General features: G+C 40.2%; 1 protein-coding gene across 3 annotated transcripts in view; it reads right to left on the bottom strand.

Annotated features, from left to right (window-relative positions):
* Positions 1-18819, bottom strand: part of tafa1b (TAFA chemokine like family member 1b) — a 125179-nt gene that overhangs the window by 52787 nt on the left and 53573 nt on the right. The window lies entirely within an intron of this gene.

The following is an 18819-nucleotide window of genomic DNA, read 5'->3' as shown; positions in this document are numbered from 1 at the left end:
GAGTTGAGCCCAAATTGCTCTGACAAGGGCATTTGCTTTTATCTTATGCTTGGCTTCTCGGAGCCTGTGATTGATGCAGGTCTTTCCAAGGCAGGAGCACTCATTGTTTTGAGACCACATACCTGAGTTATGAATGTTTCATTCAGGAGACTAAATATGAACTCGCCGGGTGAGAGCTTCCCCAAGAGCACTGAGAAATAGAAGACTCATGCATGCTAATAATGGTCTCTGAGAGCGTGCAAGATGGAAAGATGGTAATAGCAAGAAAAGCAAAAAAAGCAGAGCAAACATATCAAATAATTCAATGGCTTCAGTTCCTTTCTTCTACATGTTTCTGCTCTCTGTCAATAACTCTGAATTCTTTTTACCAGCAACAAAAATTCAGGAACAAGCTTCTGAAAACAGAGGAAAAAAAACACATGAATGGTTTTGACTAAACCAGCACAGCGATAGATCCATCTTGTTGACTTGGGAGATGCGAGGAATAGCTTTTGCCGCAGTGACATGCTGGTCTGTCTTATCTGAATTCGGGTGAAATTTATCAATATAACATGTGCTGCCGTAGTCGCTGACAAGTCCTGCTGTGGCCCATTGTGAGGTCTGGATAGGAAGGGGAGGGCGGCTGGCGGGGATGGGAGTCTGGCTGGGGTTGAATAAAACCACAGAATCAGTAAGTCACACTAACCCGCCTTGCACCTTCTGCACTGTTGATTTGACACCTTGTCCACTGCTGCGGTGGGGTCGAGGCACAGGCACATTGCATGTTGGGAGATGAGAGTAGAAAATATTGAAAAAGCAGTTATCCGTGCAACAAGAAATGTCCCATCTGCAGCAAGATGATGATGATGATGATGATGATGATGGCGACACACGTGTGGTGCAAGAGGTGACTTATGCAAAGTTTTCACTGGCTGCCCTGTAATGCTGGGACTGGAGCTGCGATGTGTGTTAATAATCGAGGTTGACTCTCTCTCTCTGTATGGAATATTAAACTAAATGTGACTCTCTGATCTTGAGTCGCATTGATGCTGAATACTTCTCTCACCATGAACAAATTATGATTTGTGGTGAACTGAGGCACGCTAGCGGTTTAATGGAGTCGAACAGGATGGAGGAGTCTCATTTTCACTTGCGAGTAAGAGACATACGCATAGGCAGAGAGAACGTAAGAAAGCGAGGAGAGAGAGGCAAGCAAAGACATAAAGGATGGGAAGGAAGGGATCCACTGGGATGTGTCAAATGTTGCATGAATCACTAAATGCTTCCTGCTCTAATTGGCTCTATTGAGTGCATCAGCATCCCCTGCGGTGGGGGCCAAATGCCTCCCATTGCATATGTGCGTCTCTCACATTCAACACTCAAAGTGATGGGGATCAAAGGATTGCCCCTGTGCATACAGTGAGCCATGAAGTGATAGTGTCAGCTCCATTAAGGCTCAGATCCTTGTATGAAAACGTATTGGTGGAGCTCAGAGCTACTGTGCGAGGGATCGACAACATTTTATTCCAACAAACCTAGAAAGGCTGCTTTCAGCGTTATGTCAGTTGGATATAAGATACAAGTTTATGATATGAGGTGCCGTAAGGGACATTATTACTGAAACGCTCTCACACACACAACTGAAACGCTCTCACACACACTACTGAAATTTTAGCTCTCACACACACTACTGAAACGCTCTCACACACACTACTGAAATTTTAGCTCTCACACACACAACTGAAATTTTAGCTCTCACACACACACTACTGAAACGCTCTCACACATACTACTGAAACGCTCTCACACATACTACTGAAACGCTCTCACACACACTACTGAAAAACCAAGGCATTTCAGTTGAACAGGAAGGCATTTCAGTTAAATAGGAAGGTATTTCAGTTGAACAGGAAGGTGTTTCAGTTGAACAGGAAGTTAATTCTTGACAAGGAAACTGAAGGAAAAAGTGTTAGATTTCAAACAAACCACTACACAGATGTCTACTCAGCAACCTGTTAGTTAGGGGTGGGTTTTTATAATCGATTTATTGATTAAAATCGATTCTGGCTTTGGATAACGTGAAATCGATTCATTAAAATCCTGAATTGATTTTTTAATATAAATTTATTTTGCCCGAAATGCCAGAATCTCTGGTGAAACCTCACAAAATTTCAAATTAATATTTAGGGAAATCGAATTTTTTAAGTTGCACCAAAGACATTGTGTGATAGGGCATAGAAAAAAAAAAAGATGTTCTAGGGTTTCATTTTCATCAGTACAAAAAGAACACTGATCCACCTCAAAGCCAAATCTCTTTTTTTAGAAATTCTGCCACAGTATTAGTTTTGTTTAAAGTGTGTTTCTTTAACTTTAGGTAGAATAGGCTATTTCATAAATTTTTAGTATGCTTTATCCAGTGTATATGAAATAACTAAATTAGAACCATGCCATGTAACCATTCTGTTGTAACTATGAAATATTTTGTCTTTGAAGAAACTACTAACAAATTTCTTATTGCATTTTTATCAAACAGCTGACATTGCCCTAGCAATAAATTTGGGAGCAGTGATGAGAAATTATTGTATATCATAAAAATTTTAATCAAATGAAGCAGAGGCAGTGGGACCAGTTCACAAAATTTGTTATATTCTCTTTGAGAACAGTTTAGACAATATTTTTCTGAAAAGTCTGTGTAACTTAGAATGACACCGTTATCATCCAACAAATCTGTTATGAATATAATATTTTTGTTCAAGCCAGTCACTCTTGAAAATTGATTTTTGATCAAGTGTTATTACCCTATTATTCCATAAGGTTGAATTATGGGGAGAAGTTGTGGGTACATCTCATTTTCCCAAAAATGCAACGTCTGTTTTGGAAAGTTTGATATCTTTATGGGGATTTTATTTGCCGCAAAATCACATTTCAAAATAAAGTCTAATCCTGTATACTATTTTATTAAACAAGAATCATGGGATGTGGAGCTAAGTAGAGTCTGGCTGTGACAGATAAGATTTTAACCATTTAATTCTAAGGGTGCCAACCATAAATTCTAATTCTGGAGTTTTGATACCACCTTTATTGTATCCCTTCACAAGCTGAGATCTTTCTATGTAATGGGTTTTATTCCTCCACAAAAATTCGAACACATTTCTATTTATGGTTTTCATGGTATTTATCGTTTTTTTATTTTTATATCGTTTACGTGGCGCAAAAAAGGTTGGGGACTGCTGTACTAGCAGGTTGCTGAGTAGACATCCTTGTAGTGTTTTGAAATATACCACTTTTTCCATCAGTTTCCTTGTCAGGAAACAACTTCCTGTTCAGCGGAAATGCCTCTGGTTTCAGTAGTGTGTGTGAGAGCGTTTCAGTAGTGTGTGTGAGAGCGTTTCAGTAGTGTGTGTGAGAGCGTTTCAATTGTGTTTGTGAGAGCTAAAATTTCAGTAGTGTGTGTGAGAGCGTTTCAGTTGTGTGTGTGAGAGCGTTTCAGTAGTGTGTGTGAGAGCTAAAATTTCAGTAGTGTGTGTGAGAGCGTTTCAGTTGTGTGTGTGAGAGCGTTTCAGTAGTGTGTGTGAGAGCTAAAATTTCAGTAGTGTGTGTGAGAGCGTTTCAGTAGTGTGTGTGAGAGCTAAAATTTCAGTAGTGTGTGTGAGAGCGTTTCAGTAGTGTGTGTGAGAGCGTTTCAGTAATAATGTCCCTTACGGCACCTCATACAAGTTGTCCTAATCCATCATAGAGAATGAGCAAAATGCTTAATTGATGCAAACACAGGGAATCAAACTGTACGACACACACAATCTATATACTGCACATATACCCTTTTTTGAGCTCGTATAAGACTTGTGAGGATACTATCAAAAAGGTGAAATGGAGCAGAAAAAAAGGCTTCAGGTTTAGCTGTTCTGACTAATGGCTTTCAGTGGCTTACATCACCATTACATCAGTTTTACCAGACACTTATTAAGTATTCATAGATTCTCCAGCATTGTTAAAGTAACCATAATATTCCTGCTGTGTGTGCAACAATTGAAAGTGACAGAGAAAAATGCAAAAACAGAGTGAGTGTAACTCTAACATTAATATTTTAGGGAACATGGGAAACTGCCAAAATGACAGTATGTGTGACACAGTGTAATCAAATAACATCTTAAGCATTCATCATCTGTGTAATATATTCATGAATACATAATCAGTGTCATATTCAGTGACTTTTGCAATAACGACTGTGTATTGAGTTGGACAGTGGTTACTAATGCACATTCAAATGCTCAGAATCCAAGTGATAAATAATAATTTGCTTCTGCATGTGGAGGTCTGGTATTCTAATTCCAATTTTTTCATCTTGTTGAATGCAAGTTTTAGAGTAAAGCCCCCTGGCTGTCCCCATGGTTCATCTGCTCTCAGTGTTAAAGCTTATTCACCAGTCTAACATGATGCCAGTCATAATACGGCTCTGTGTGCGTGCTTGTGCGTGTGTGCGTGTGTACTGCTGATATAACAATATGCCTAGTAAATACATATATTTCCTCATGTTTTATATCATTCATGTTGCCGACAGTATACGATAAAAAGACCAAAACTAAAAAAACAAACAAAAAGATTTGATCAAACACGCATTCGCTTGTTACCTAAAAGCCTAATATAGCACACTGCTTTGTGCCATCGGCCTCAGTTGTCACTATTGCACCACAGTGATCCACACAGTTGCACCAGGTTGCTTCATTATGATGAGATGATGCCACTGGATTTTATTTTGAGTCAATAGTGCATTCTCCAGGCTGCTCAAAAGAGCACCTAATGTGTGTTAAGCCAAGAATACAAGTAGCCCCCAATGCTTTTCTTTCAAATTTTTTACATAATGTTTTTATTTTAGGAAATAAATGAGCCTATTTTGAAACTGTTGCATTAGAATAAATAGCCACACATGGGATATGTCACTCATTAAGTTTTAAATTACCATACTGAATTAAGATGATGTTGACTACGGTCTCTTTTTTTGAATTTGTAGACAGCTGCAACATTTTTAAGTATTTCCAACCTTGTGTTCATACTTATAGACAAGACTTAACTAAGCTGTGCAGGCACGCGGCACATAGAAAGTGCCTGTTTTTAAATCAGCATGCGGCACAATCAGCTAATGTTCATCTGCTGGCGAGCACTTGTGCATTGGGAATGATTGTGTGGTGGTCATAAACGGGTCTGTGTGTGAAACTGAGGGATTGGAGGTCATGAAAACAACATGGACATGAGAGGCAGGCTTGTAATCCACCAGGTACCTGTATGCGGATAGTGCTCACACACGAACAAATGACCAAATTTACATTTGCAGGAGTGCAACAGTTTTGCACACAAAAGTCAAAATCGACCACAAAAAAATTCATAGAATGACTGAAACTGACAAATATGTGTGCAAGTCTGGAGAAAACGTAACTACAAAGCAATAGCATCAGAATATGTCAAACAATTTTTATAAGCAATAAAGCTCCTGAGAGAATTATTTAGCGAGGACTGTGTTTACTTAAGGAAGATTATTGACTTTTTGCTGCATGACAGCAATATAGAAAATACAAATAGTGTATAAGAAACAAATATGGCCCAATACTGAAGAGAACAATTTGTAGTTTGCTTTTGTCTTTTGCAGGAGTTTCAAAAGAACTAAATTGTTAGTTTTGTCATCAAAATAGAGATGAATCAGAACAAAGAATATTTTGTGTGACTATTTATAAGGCTGATTGCCATCAAAAGATAAATGCCAAACATTGGACTGTGGTGCTCAAGGACTAAACCAAATAAATAAATGACTGTACTCATTAAAATGTTTTTATATATATTTCCTTCAGTATCATAATTTTAGTAACTTAGTAATAATCAAGCAAACATTGTGTTACATGAAAAAAATTCAAAATAGGCCACTTTTATGAACAATAGAAGTCTTGTCTATAAATATAAAGATTTAATAATGGAATGTTAAACTCTAATTTTTTTTTATTTTGTTCGCATTGTAGGACTTTAAGCAGACAAATCCATAATGGGAAGCATGTGTGATGTTCTATCAACAGCGGGAGCCAGCTGTTACTGTAAAGACGCCATATCTGTGCTAATAAAGGAGAGAAATTCTGGGTGTAAATGACTCAAGAATCCAGTTATGACTGTAAGCAAAGTTTCTGTTCTTAGTTTTCTGGCTTTGTAAGGATGATCAAAAATGAGTTCAGTGATAATATGTGAAAAATCAGATAAAACAGATTCATGACTAATCAGACAATATTACTGCAGACATTAAAAAAAAACAAACATTATGGATGCTAACTGAACCTATGAATCATCTAAACATCTTTCTCTAAGACAGATTGCTTTTGACAGTGTTATACAAACTGAAATTGCATTTAACTTTACATCACACACTCCATATGTGTGCAGATGGCGCATCGATCGGAATAATAAAAGAACACCTGAGCTCTTTTCTGGCTCTCGATTAACAGCATACTGAAGTCAGTAAAAAAAACGCATCATCTGCATCACCATATAGTTCCCTACATCTACCAACACTTACAAGGAATTGAAAAATAAAAAGCTTGTTATATACTGTAAGCCGTACTGTACAAAGAGGAAGGGTTATCTCTCTAACAAATCTCTGAAATTCTTAGTAATTCTCAACACTCTGACCTGCTCCCTTTCTTTCTTGGACCTCTTGAGGCTGCTGAAAATAAACCTAGAGGAGTCACGGTGTACCCTGACCACTCTGTTGGATCTAAAACTGCCAGCCCCTCACCCCAGGAGACACCTGGCATCCTCAGGGGTAAGAAAGCTAAACCCTCTAGGCATTTGGCTCTCCTCTACCTATCTGAAAGCCCTACAGTACTTAGAAATATTCACCAAAAACAGCAGCTGAGGACTGACATAACTGAGCTGGACTAACTGCAGCAAGCACTTTCAAACCATATGTGTACACAACGAGCCTGTGCTGTGGTCATCAGCCTCCAAGACTCTTTAGTCTAGCTTTGCTAACTCAACTTGGCTTCCCTCAAGCCATAAAGCTGGCAATGATCGGAGTGCAGTCATTAAAGAAATAACACTCGGGGAGCATCAATAAATGCCCAGAAGGCTCCTGGTTCAGGTCAATCATTCTAGTCAGTTAACGGTCTCCAAACAACAGGGCAAATTCATCATTGGGACTAATCACATTGGGCCGAGTCCACACTTCGCCTCAGAACAATATCCGCTAACGACATTAGCGAAGGGCTAGTAATATGATGTGATTTCCTGCTGTCACACAGAGGTGCTGATCGATGGAGGGATGAGCGGAGCATAATTCAGGGGAACCCAATGTTCTCATACAAATGTGTTCATTCCTGCACACACACGCACACAGAGCATTATAAGCAGCTTTAAGTCTTATATACTTTTTGACATGATTGTTTTTTTAAGACTGAAAAAGCAGGAATGCCGGTTTTCTACCTTCTGTCTAAAAGCAACACTAAATGCCACCCGAACATGGTTTGAAAATGTCGGTATTTTGCTATAAGTCTATCTATTTTGGGGGCTTTGTTGGAAGTGAGACTATTATGTTTTCCATCAATGGAAAAAAAATAAGTATTTCTGGGGTGAACAGATTCAATTAACCTTTGAGAAGAAAAGCTTCATACAAAAAGCAAAGGGAACCTTCAGTAAACTCATGGATGCACATCCAGTATACAGTCTTGTCGCTGTGCTTTTCTCCAATTAAGGAGTCTCTCCTGAGTCCCACTGGGAGTACATTATCACTCTATAATAAATGGGTGGGTTTCAAAATTTTCAAGGAAATTTAATCCGAAAGAATTTGCATTAATGAAAACACGACGAAAAAAGGAAAAACTGGTTTGTTTCACCAGTGAACTACATTGCTTTATTTTGCTGGGATAAATGAATATCAATAAGTGGTTTCTTAAGGGGAAAAAAGAAGAAGAAAAAAGCACAACAAAAAATTTGTGACTTGAATCTGAAATATTCTCTCTTTCTCTGAATAATGCCCCTGCATCTGCCTATTCCCCCCCAAACTTACATTATCACTGTTCAGCTACATCAGTTGTGGCAATAATTGGCTAGGTATGCACTTTGATTCTTGGGAGCTAAGATCAGCTACAAATCCAAGACATTTACTCAAATAGCTTAACACAGACTAAAGCTCTAGCAACAAAATCCTAGTATATTCACAAAGATTGTATCCAAAGCCAGGGTTACAAGACATGAATTATAATGTCGCTGTGCTTTTTAAAAGCATCATTTTTCAGAGAACTTTTTCATTTAAAAAAATAATTGAAGCCTAGAACAAAGTGATCAGTTTTCAAAAGGTAAAGGGATCACTAAAATAATGTGCCTTTCTGTCATATGGGTATAAATAAAACTCCGAGGCCTCTTATTTTTATGAGGATATATTCAAAGAAAATTTTCTTTGTGGAGGCAAGAATTTTGATTTGACCTCTGCTCCGTGAAACAAAATGCTAACAAATCCAGCCATTTTTAGCATGGGCACTGGGTACATTTATTTATTATCCTATATTAGTTGCACTTTACTCTGCTGAGCCTGTGGCCTGTGTCTCAGATGTGCAGTCCTGTACTGTACAGTCACTGAGCAGCAACATTTCTGGCTGTTCCACAGTGTTAAAGGGTTTCTGGGATCTTGAGTGGGGTGAGCTCAGCAGAGAGGCGGTCTGTCCGCTCTGCCACCTCGATGACAAGCAAGCAATGGTCCCTAGATTGAGGCCTTTGTGGCTCCCCTCCTCCTCTTTTTCCGACAAAAACTACCTACGCCTCCATCCATATTCACAGCTGCCTGCTCCCTGTCATATTTGCTTGCTTAAGTTTCCAACTGCTGCCCAGCCTCATTGTTACTCAGCTGGGAATGAGTGACCAGGGGAGCTGGGAGAAGACCAAGGCCTCTCTCCTAGCGATACGATTGGAGGCAGTCTGAACACAGACTCCTGAGAGACACACAGAACAAAACAATTGTGACAACAACAGGAGCAAAAATCAAAACGGCGCAAAAGAAGGAAGCTGAGCTGAGAAAGGAAACAAAGGAAAACACATTTCTGCTTTAACTATACTGTTATTATCTGTGGTTCCGCGCAATTACCACATCACGTAAGTTATTCAGCAAATTAGAACACATAACACTACGATACAATACCGCAGAGCTAGTGTCAGCTTTCTCCTCACTTTCATGAAAATGCAGCAATGGTAGACACTTGGAAACAACAACAATCCAAACTTCTTAAACCTCCTGACTTTGGACTTCAGACACAGTAAGAACTATGGTACAGGATATCCCCTGTAGCGCTTGTCTGATCCTGCTCCATTGGCAGGTGAACACTGCTGGCCAAGTTCCAGCAAATGGGCCTACAGGCTGTGATCAGCTCATTATCCTCCCTGTAAACAACAGTCAATAGTGGGTTACCACCTTGGACTCACCTGAGGTGGACAACCTCTATATAGCATGGCAGCTTCCTTAGGTTGAAGCACTACATTTTATAGACCTCAGACCTGTAAAATAATTGTGGTAAAGCTTGCAGTGCTAGCAGTGCATGGGTCCTACAAATGCCCTCTTTACTATTCCAACTTTGTGCCTGTCCAAGCTAGCTGTCAGCTTTACACTGGTCAGCTGGGCTGACAGCTAGCAAAACCATGGGAGAGAGGGACACTGAGCTCTTACACATCCATCTTCAGCACACGTTGAGAAGCTGAGGTGTGACAGAGGGACTGTCCCAGCGCTGGTTAAAGGGCAAACTTAATGGAGGGTGCCCTGGAGCAGATGCCTCAGGAGGATAGGCTAGCTTAATGTGCTTTACTTTACGCTGGCGTACGTTTCCTTGTCAAAAGTTAAAACAGGACAGCTCAAGTGAACTTCAGAGGAAGAACGATCTGGACAGGTTTATACCTTTGACATTTTTCAGGAAAATGTGAGTTATCTGGTTTAGATGTCTAATCTTCCATTCAAGATCATTTTTTGTACACTTCACGTTAAGCAGTTCTGGAATTTTAGGATGCTCCCTGGAAGCTTCTTGCATTTTTGATCTGCAGTTTCAACATGAACCTCAAACGGAAACCTCAACTCCTCTGTTAAACTGACCTGATGCCGAGGACCACAACTGTCTCTCCATGTACAACTCAGAGAGCAAATAGCGGCTTTCAGTGTTTGTTAGGTCAGAAGTACGAGGGGGAGTATGCTCATTTGATTTTGGGTTTTTTTTCTCCCACTGTCAGTGCAGACCTCTAGTGAAATGTAATGTCCTGTAAACGTTAGGGATGAAACTCAGTGGAAGCAGCCTGAACAAAAGCAAACAGTACATTCAAAAGTTTTGAGGCCACAAAAACACAATCTGGGGTCACCTCCCACCCTACTTGCCAGATTTGGGTCCCTTTGTCGGCTTCTCCAAAAATAAAACCTAAGCTGAAGTATTGCAGTATTTACACAATGCAGAGAATTCAGCCGTCATCTCAGGGGGATCACGACAGGACTTCTTGGTAGTGATCTAAAAATAGCTGCAGTGCTGAAATCAGTTAAGAGCTGCACTTCCAGGTAACCTTGAAGACGAGAATGAAAATTAAATCAGGTATGTATTTAATTTCTAAGAATTTCGAAAACTTTTTCATCGTACCTCATACATAGAAAGTAAAAAGTAATACAGATAAGAAGTTTCAAATAAGGCTGTCAAAACTTCAACAGCCATTACTTCAACTGGAGGTTGAAAACCTCAGGTCTGCTGTCATTGTAGCATAAAATATAGAAACTATTGGCCATTTGGGGTTTCTGCTGCTTTCATTAGGGATCAGAACATCCTTCTTTAAAGATTGGCTAGACAACTGTATGTTTAACTGACAGGACGGTGGGATTGCCTGGGCCTCTGACAACTAGAGTTTACTTGGAAGAGCAGGTGGAGGTGTTAATGTGGAATTTTGGAGCCTTGATCGATTTCTATCTCTAAGTAAAAAACTGGAGAAGTGATGAGTTGAATACTCCAGGTAATAAACAGATGAAATGGTGACAGATTTCATGGGTTTAAATATTCAAAATATGTGCTGAATTATTTGCAATAACAGTGGAAGAGCATTTGGAGTCTAGTATTGCTAGCTTGCTAATACTTAATCAAGATGTTTACATCAGAGACCTGTTTTCTTCTTTACCGCTTTGATGCTCATCGTTTTGTCATTCTGTTTCTATTCTGGTCTTGTTGAACCGCTAAAGCATGTATCAGCTTGTTTATTAATATAGCTGCCAAAGCTGGAGCTATGGGTTAGCAGTTTTACATGAAGCACTGTTGCTCTTGATAGACCTCCCTGGGACATTCAGAGAAAAACATGAGTACAATGTTTCACTCTCAGATAGCTCCTCTAGAGAAAGCTGGTGCTAACATCATCATCATTATGCAGACATGCCCTGCTGTAAATTAACACAGCTGCAAGAGTGTAAGATGGGAAATGATGAAAGTTAACTTTGAACAATATACTGTCAGAGTGCCGAAATGGGAGACAAGTGCTGGAAAAGGGTGTATTTGACACAGTGTGGTGGAATATAATGGTAAATATTGCAAGACCGAGTCAATGAAATGGATGTCACAGTTGGGCTTGTGTGTCCACGGCTGTACCCTGAAGGTACAACAGTGGAGTTCAACACCAAACGGAATTCGCTCCCGCTCGCTTCACTCTGAAGTCCAGTCTGCTCTATATAAAGTACCGTGTCAGTGAAATTCACTTGGACAGCTACACGTTTTCTATTTTTTTCCTAGGGCTGTATCATACTCTCAGATCATTTATAAATGAGTTGGCGGGATGTCTGCATCACAAGACGTGCCTGAGCATCGCAAAAGCACGCTAATAGACACACTAGCTCTGGCACGGCTTCAGTTTTCTCTAGTGAAGTGGGTTACGGTGAGTGTTATTATGTTGAATCACACCACCAGTCATGTAAATTTTCTCCTCGTGCTGGGCCTCTGTGCCAATTTTGAGTGTGAAATGCAACGGCACTCGAAGAAATAATGGGTAGGAAAAGATGCTTCCATCCGTCCTCGCACATATTTGCACACCCATGTGTGCAGCAAGCATTCAGCCGAATGGATAAACCATATCTGAATAACCTCAGCAGGTACTGCAGAGATGAATGGGTGAAAGATGAAACACAGCTGAAAGAGCAGCTCAATATAATGACTTTAACATAAAAAGTCACGAGGAGGAGGCAATAAGCTACCCTGAAATTAGTGAGTCTAAACTGTGCGTCTGTAAACATACAAATATACAGTCTGATAAAGATTCAGGCTCTTAAACTAAATTGCTTAAAAAAAATCTGTTTTTTATTTATTAGATCACTTAACACAACCTGCAGTAGACAGAAAATGAAATCTATAACCATTGACTATTTTGTGTGACCACCTTCTGCTTTTGGAACTATACATATATCGGCTTGCTTATTAATATAGCTGCCAAAGCTGGAGCTATGGGTTAGCAATTTTACAAGAAGCACTGCTGCTCATGTACAACTCTTGTAAAGTATATATTTTTTAATATACTTAAAAGGGAGATTGAATCAATCACCTTGTGGGTTTAGGCTGGGTGAGCTGCCTCTGTTGCCCCATGCAGTCCTAGATAGCCATGATGATGCCGATGATGCTAACAGGCCAATACCATTTTCAAAGATGACACATCTTCATAATGGAAGATAACACTCTCAGCACAGTCTGCAGCAACTGTAGCAGAGTCACAGCTGAACAGATGGGCAGTGTCACCTGCAGCAAAATTTTGTGTGAAATGTGCTGATAAAAGTTAATAAAAATGAGCCAGTTGTTTTGCCTTTTCAGTATTAGCAAAGCTGCTACTTCTCCACATCAAAAGGAACCATTTGAGGTGGTTCAGGCATCTGACTAGGATGCCTCCTGGGAGCCTCCTAAGTGAGGTGTACAGGCCATGTCTGCCCCGGAGGAGGCTTCGGGGCTAACCCAGGACATGTTTTTTTCCCCGAATGAATTGGGAACGCTTCAGTGTCACCCTCAGGTGAGATGGTAGGAAGGTGGCTACCGAGGGGGATGTGTAGGCTTCTCTCCTTATTTTAACCCCCAAGACCCAGACTCGGACCGGTGGCAGAAAAGAGATGGATGGATGAATGAGACTATATGAATGCACATGTGTATATCTTTATAAATATCCATATACTGTCTCATATTCTTGGCTGATAACCTTTAATATGTGTATATATTAAAGAATATCAGGCAGTTTGTGGATATCCATAAGACAAGCTTAAAAAAAAAAAGCAAATCCCAATAACATAATTTCTTTTGGATTATCATGCACACAACATTATTGCCACACCATCTTTGCCATGAAAGCCCTGACATCTGTCCCTATCAGATCACTTTAAATGTCTACATTCAAGGTCATTTGTACTGCAGGGGTTGTGAGGTGGGACAGTAAAAATGAGGGTCTTAGTCATCAGGAAATATGTTATGTTTGGCTGAAAATGCTGCTTGTCAGCGATTTGCTACATGGCGGAGGGGTCAGTGCATCCGGACCTGCTGCTGGTGCTACCACTAATCAAGAGGGGGGCAGGGGAGTCACCATGAAGGGCACACCGTTATTCATAAGAACACAAAGTGCCCAGGCTTTGACAGACAACTAGTTTTCTAACTGTGAGAGTAATGACCATTTCCTAGCTATCCAAGTTAGTAACTTTTTTAGGTTACGCAAACTCCAGATTTAAATATCATGCATAATTATTAACATCTTTGGCCAAAGTTTGCTCCTGAATGCCAAAACAACTCCTACAAACTTTTCAAAGAGCAGCAAAGGGCTTCTGGTCCCTTTGCACATGCTTTATTCAATAGAGTGCAGTGGTAGAAGAAATAAAACAGTTGCATAACAATTGAACAGCCCCCTCTCATTGTAAATGGCTAAGTATTGCTGATTGCCAAATTTAACTGGACGCTAGGGACTGGAGTAGTGGGTGGATGTAGGGCCTCCGCTTTCCCTTGGCTCTGACAGGGACCCTGTGGGTTGCCCTGGGCCACTCGAGATCATTTCTAGCCCTAGTTCTCTTTCAGCTCCATTATTTATAGACTTAGAGCAGAGAAACAATTTCCCTTGCGGCAGCTCACTGGGCTTATTTCTCTGCCTGCAGTCCCATTGAAAAGAACCTTTATTTACACAGACATCAGTGGTTAGGCATTGGCCTCAGAGGGACAATTCTGTAAGCTGTCCTTCTTTGCCTTCTGTCTAATATATTACAATAAGAGTGAAGAGGAAAGGCGGCTTAGTGTCTGAGCTATTCACTGTAAGCAACAAGAGAATTGATCAAGTTTTTAAAAAACGCTCTTTGTGCATCGCATCCTTGCAATAGCTCTCAACTAGATGTCCTCATCTTGCAAAGTCCTCATGTTTTCAAAGTCTATTATCCTTAAGGGAGAGCAAAATCACCTCTGAGAAGGAATCTTAAAACCTTAACTAATTGTGGTAGATTTTCATTTTGAAATTGTCCATCTGTCACATAAAGATATCAGAAACAAAAACACAATCGAGCAACTGTAGCAGACCTTAAAAGGGAAAAAGGAGTTTTTAAATAAAACTCCCGGGATAAAAAAGCTGGGTGGAGTAGGGGGATGCATTAAGGATGGCATTGCCAAGTCTCTTGGAAATAGTTTAGACAGCACAGACTTTAAAGCCAAAAAATGTGATGATGGCAGAGGGAGAGGAATGGGGTAAACAGACTGAGGAAAAGGGAAAAAAATCTAGTGTATGTTGTGCATCCTGCTTTATCTTCCACTGAAATATCAAAGGGTAATGTTTGGAGCTTTTGTCACCCTCGGTTTTAATACAAAGCAGCTAGATGGCTTGGTAGGAAAGCAGGAAGACACAGTTGTCCCCCTCAGGGTGAGACATCTGAAGTCAAGCCCATCAATCTCCAGACCCGATGCGTCTGGGTCTGCTGTTTGGGAATTCTGCGTGAATGCCAACACTGATGAAACCTGATGCTGAGCAATTTTACTCTTCTAGTTTGTATAATCAGGTAAAATTGCACGGATTGTGTGATGAATTGTTGGACCATCCAGCTTCATATGAATGTGTATGTGTCCGCATGAGCGCTTCCGTATGTGTACATAATGTTTGTGTCAGTGATGCCATGTGTTAAACCATGTATGAAAGTAATTACATCCCTGGAATGAACCAGTGTAAAAAAAACTTGAGGATGCAATTATGCTCCCATTGAATAACTCATCCTTCCTGGCAAGAGCTAATTGCATTAAAATGGATTGTGTATAGTCCTCTAGCATGAGGCATTAAGATTAACGCCAGGAGAGTTAATAATGTGTCATCTCCAACCAACTCCTCGCACCCCTCACCACCCCCTCCCCGCATCTCCAATATAAGATTAGAAGCAGGGAGAAAAAGACAGTGCAGGAGGATATAAAAACACGTTCCCCTCTCAGCATCTGCTCTCCCAGCTGGGAAAAGACCCAAGCTATTCATCAGGCTCCACGCTGCTGTCTACATGTATTCAACTCACTCAAAGGTCACACCGTTAAAACACCAATCTGAAATTCTCTGGCCTGTTTTTGGAGCGCCATCCCTTCAAATGGGCCAGACCTTTAGGCCAAACTTATTTACATACAACACACACAGAGGGGTGTGGGTAGATATATGCATTCCAGCATCATTTATCAACTTCCATTTTTTCCTCTATGTTTGCTGGCCCGGGGTCTTGTTTGCAATATGTTCTCTCGCGTTTATGAATTTGTTTCACTTTTTTTTTGTTTTACTTTGGAAATTCTACTTTAGAAAGCCTGTGATAGATGCTAATGCACGGCAATACTGCGGCTCTCTCTTCTCTTAGAGGTGTTAGGTGTGTGATCTGGGTAGCAGCTTACACTCACCCGCCCACCATACCCCACCGCGCACACACACACACAGACACACTTGGGGTGGACAAAAACGTGTGTGTTCACTTGAAACACTCCCAAATGGCTCAACACGCTGTGTCATAGTTCCCTGTCAGGCCCTTAGTGCTCCACCAGGCAGCTAATGCTGTGAAGAAATGGGCTCCCGAGCTCAACATTAATCCCTACAGCATTTCTGTCCTCACTTCCCTCCTTCCTTGCTGTCAGAGCAAATTTAATGTGACATATATTCACAAGAACACGGGCCCTTGTAATTGTTCGAGCTCAAGTCATGATAACGTTGGTTAGCCATTTGGCTGTAATGCTGGCATACCAAAGTTTCTAGCAAGTGCGGGAGGGATAGAGGAGTGCGTGAGGCGGGGTCTGGGGTCCTCTCTAATGGTTGCTGAGATATGTTAAAAGAGAAACACAATTTCTCAGTTAAATGATGTGTAAAACAGATCCCACACAGGGGATGTTCCTGTGTTTTTTTCCCTCCTCTCGCTCTACAGAGGGACATCTTAGAAGTTCTTGGCTCATATCCACAAAGCATTTTCTCACCCATAAATACTGCATATAAAACATCAAAAATATATGCTGCATGGTATTAAATTTAGGAACTAAGGCTTTCTCCGATGTCATGTGCATAGATAGCAAATCCTAACAAGTAGTTTTATTCTTAAAGAGTGGAGCTGACACTGAAAATTTAATCACAGGGTGATTACAGAGTTTCAGACTGACAGAGCCTCTAAAATGATGAAAGGGTGTAACTTATTCATTTTTCTTGGTCGCGGGTGTCAGATATTTTTTTTATTTCAGTATAAAAGCTCAGCTGTTGCTTAAAAGGATAACGATCATTTACAGAATTATTAACATTTATGAAATTGTTGATAATTGTGTAAACATCGTGTTAATCCAGGCACTAGATAGATCATCTAAAATCCATTAATAAGAAATGATGATGGATTGTACCAATATTGATTTCAACGAAAGTGTTACGGTTTAAATTTATCATCTCAAATGTTTATATGCTGATTACATTGCTTTATATAAGAAAGGCCTAACTCTGAGTACACTCTGTGCCAAAAAGTGCTGACAGGAAACTGCATGCTTTTGCAGCTAGAATGAAGTGAAAGTGAAACCAACTAGGCTGTTCGATGCACACTAGAGAGCAAGTATATAAATACCTAGGCTTCCGTTTGTGCTTCAGACCTTGGGTTGTGTGTTGCGTGCTAAGGTCTCCATATCCGGAAATGTAAAATAAAGATCATTTTTTAAAGTAAAAAGACCACTTTGAGCCGTGTCTTTCTTGGCCCTAAGAATCCAAAAGAACCGGAATATAACAAAAGCTAGAAATTACCTACTGACAGCTACCTATTGACACTCAATTACTCAAAATGAGCAATGTTATCAGATCAGATATGTCCAAGAAGACCCCTTCAAAATGCGATCTAATAACCAATTAAACCAAAAGTCTAGAAAAGAAGGTGAAAAGGCTAAAAAGGAGATTTTTTAGAGGAAAAGGTTTAAGTTTGACTACAGCACGTCCGTTAAACTGTATTGTGTTTAGACAGTTATACAGACAATTTAGGCCAGGACAGATAAACGGGAATTTGTTAAATATGTAGGAAAATCTTGAAATCATGAAAGTCTTTGGGAATTTCAATGAGCTTCTTCGTGTCACAATTTCAGTGGGCATTGATTTTCCATTGAAGTGGCCATTCCTTGAATAATTTCATGGTCCTGAGTCTGCCGACTCACTGCTTTCCGCGCGGCCGGCCTCCAGACTGCCTTCATCTGCCTCACCGCCGTTGCTGTCCGCACGGTTGGCCCCCGGAACTGTTGGCTAGTCGCCGCCGTTGCTGTCTGCACGGTCGCCCCCCTGAATTATTGGTGGACTCACGCACGTTGTGTATTCTACAATACAAATACACACGACTGCTGCCCCAGCCGTGACAAATAAAGAGAAAAGGGATGCTGTTTTACCAATATCAAGGGAACATGCAATAGATGCTGATGATATCTCTCTAAACTTATGGTGAATAAAATTACTAACACTTAATTAGATATGAAAGAGAGAGGATCTGCTTCTTGGGTGCAGATAAATATTGTGGTTGGAGGGATTTGCACTACGGTGGCCCCTAGAGACAAAGCACGTACAAATTCCAAAACACGTACAAATTCCAAAACACGTACAAATTCCAAAACACGTACAAATTCCAAAACACTTGCAAACTCAAAAACACATGCAAATTCCAAAACACAACGGAAGTGCTCCAGGACGCTAGGGGCAGTGTTGAGCTCGATTTGCAAAATAAACAGCAAGTTTGTCTGTATGGGACGGTCTAGTCTCCGTCGCGCTTCCCAGGTTGCCTAGCAACCGTGATACTAACCGCTGGAAACGTGTCATACAACTTGGTTTGACAGAAATGAGGGAGAACATATTTTGTTCATTTGTTTGTTTGTTTCTACATGAGCTTTGTGTGATTTGATAAGTATCTGAGGCTGAGACCACAGGACAGTAAAACATGATTTTTGGGCTTCATTTCTGTACTGAACAGTCATTTCAAGATTAATTAGTAAATAAGAATTAGCTGATGTTGTTCATGAGACTAAAGTCATATCACTTTGGTAATGTAAATATAATATGGCCAATATTCTAGTTATTATATTAATCATTATTAGCTATTACAGCAGTGAACATGAACTCTGTGTCAAATACTGAGCTTCAGTACAGATTCAAGTTGCAGTTATTTATATGTCTTATCACCTTAAATCTTCACTCAAAGACAAGTATCTTTGACAGTGCATATATAGGTGTATCATATATAAGAGACAAATGTTGTTCCTTCATGCTGGCATTACTAAATTTGGCTCATTGCTTACATATATTTATAAAAAGAAAATGTACAAGCTGTGATAACTGTTTCTGATAAAATGAAGAGTAGAC

The sequence above is a fragment of the Astatotilapia calliptera genome, chromosome 5 (genome assembly GCF_900246225.1).
Source record: "Astatotilapia calliptera chromosome 5, fAstCal1.2, whole genome shotgun sequence".
Taxonomy (NCBI): Eukaryota; Metazoa; Chordata; class Actinopteri; order Cichliformes; family Cichlidae; genus Astatotilapia; species Astatotilapia calliptera.
The sequence above is the reverse complement of the archived record's forward strand: the minus strand, read 5'-3'. Positions and strand labels throughout refer to the sequence as shown.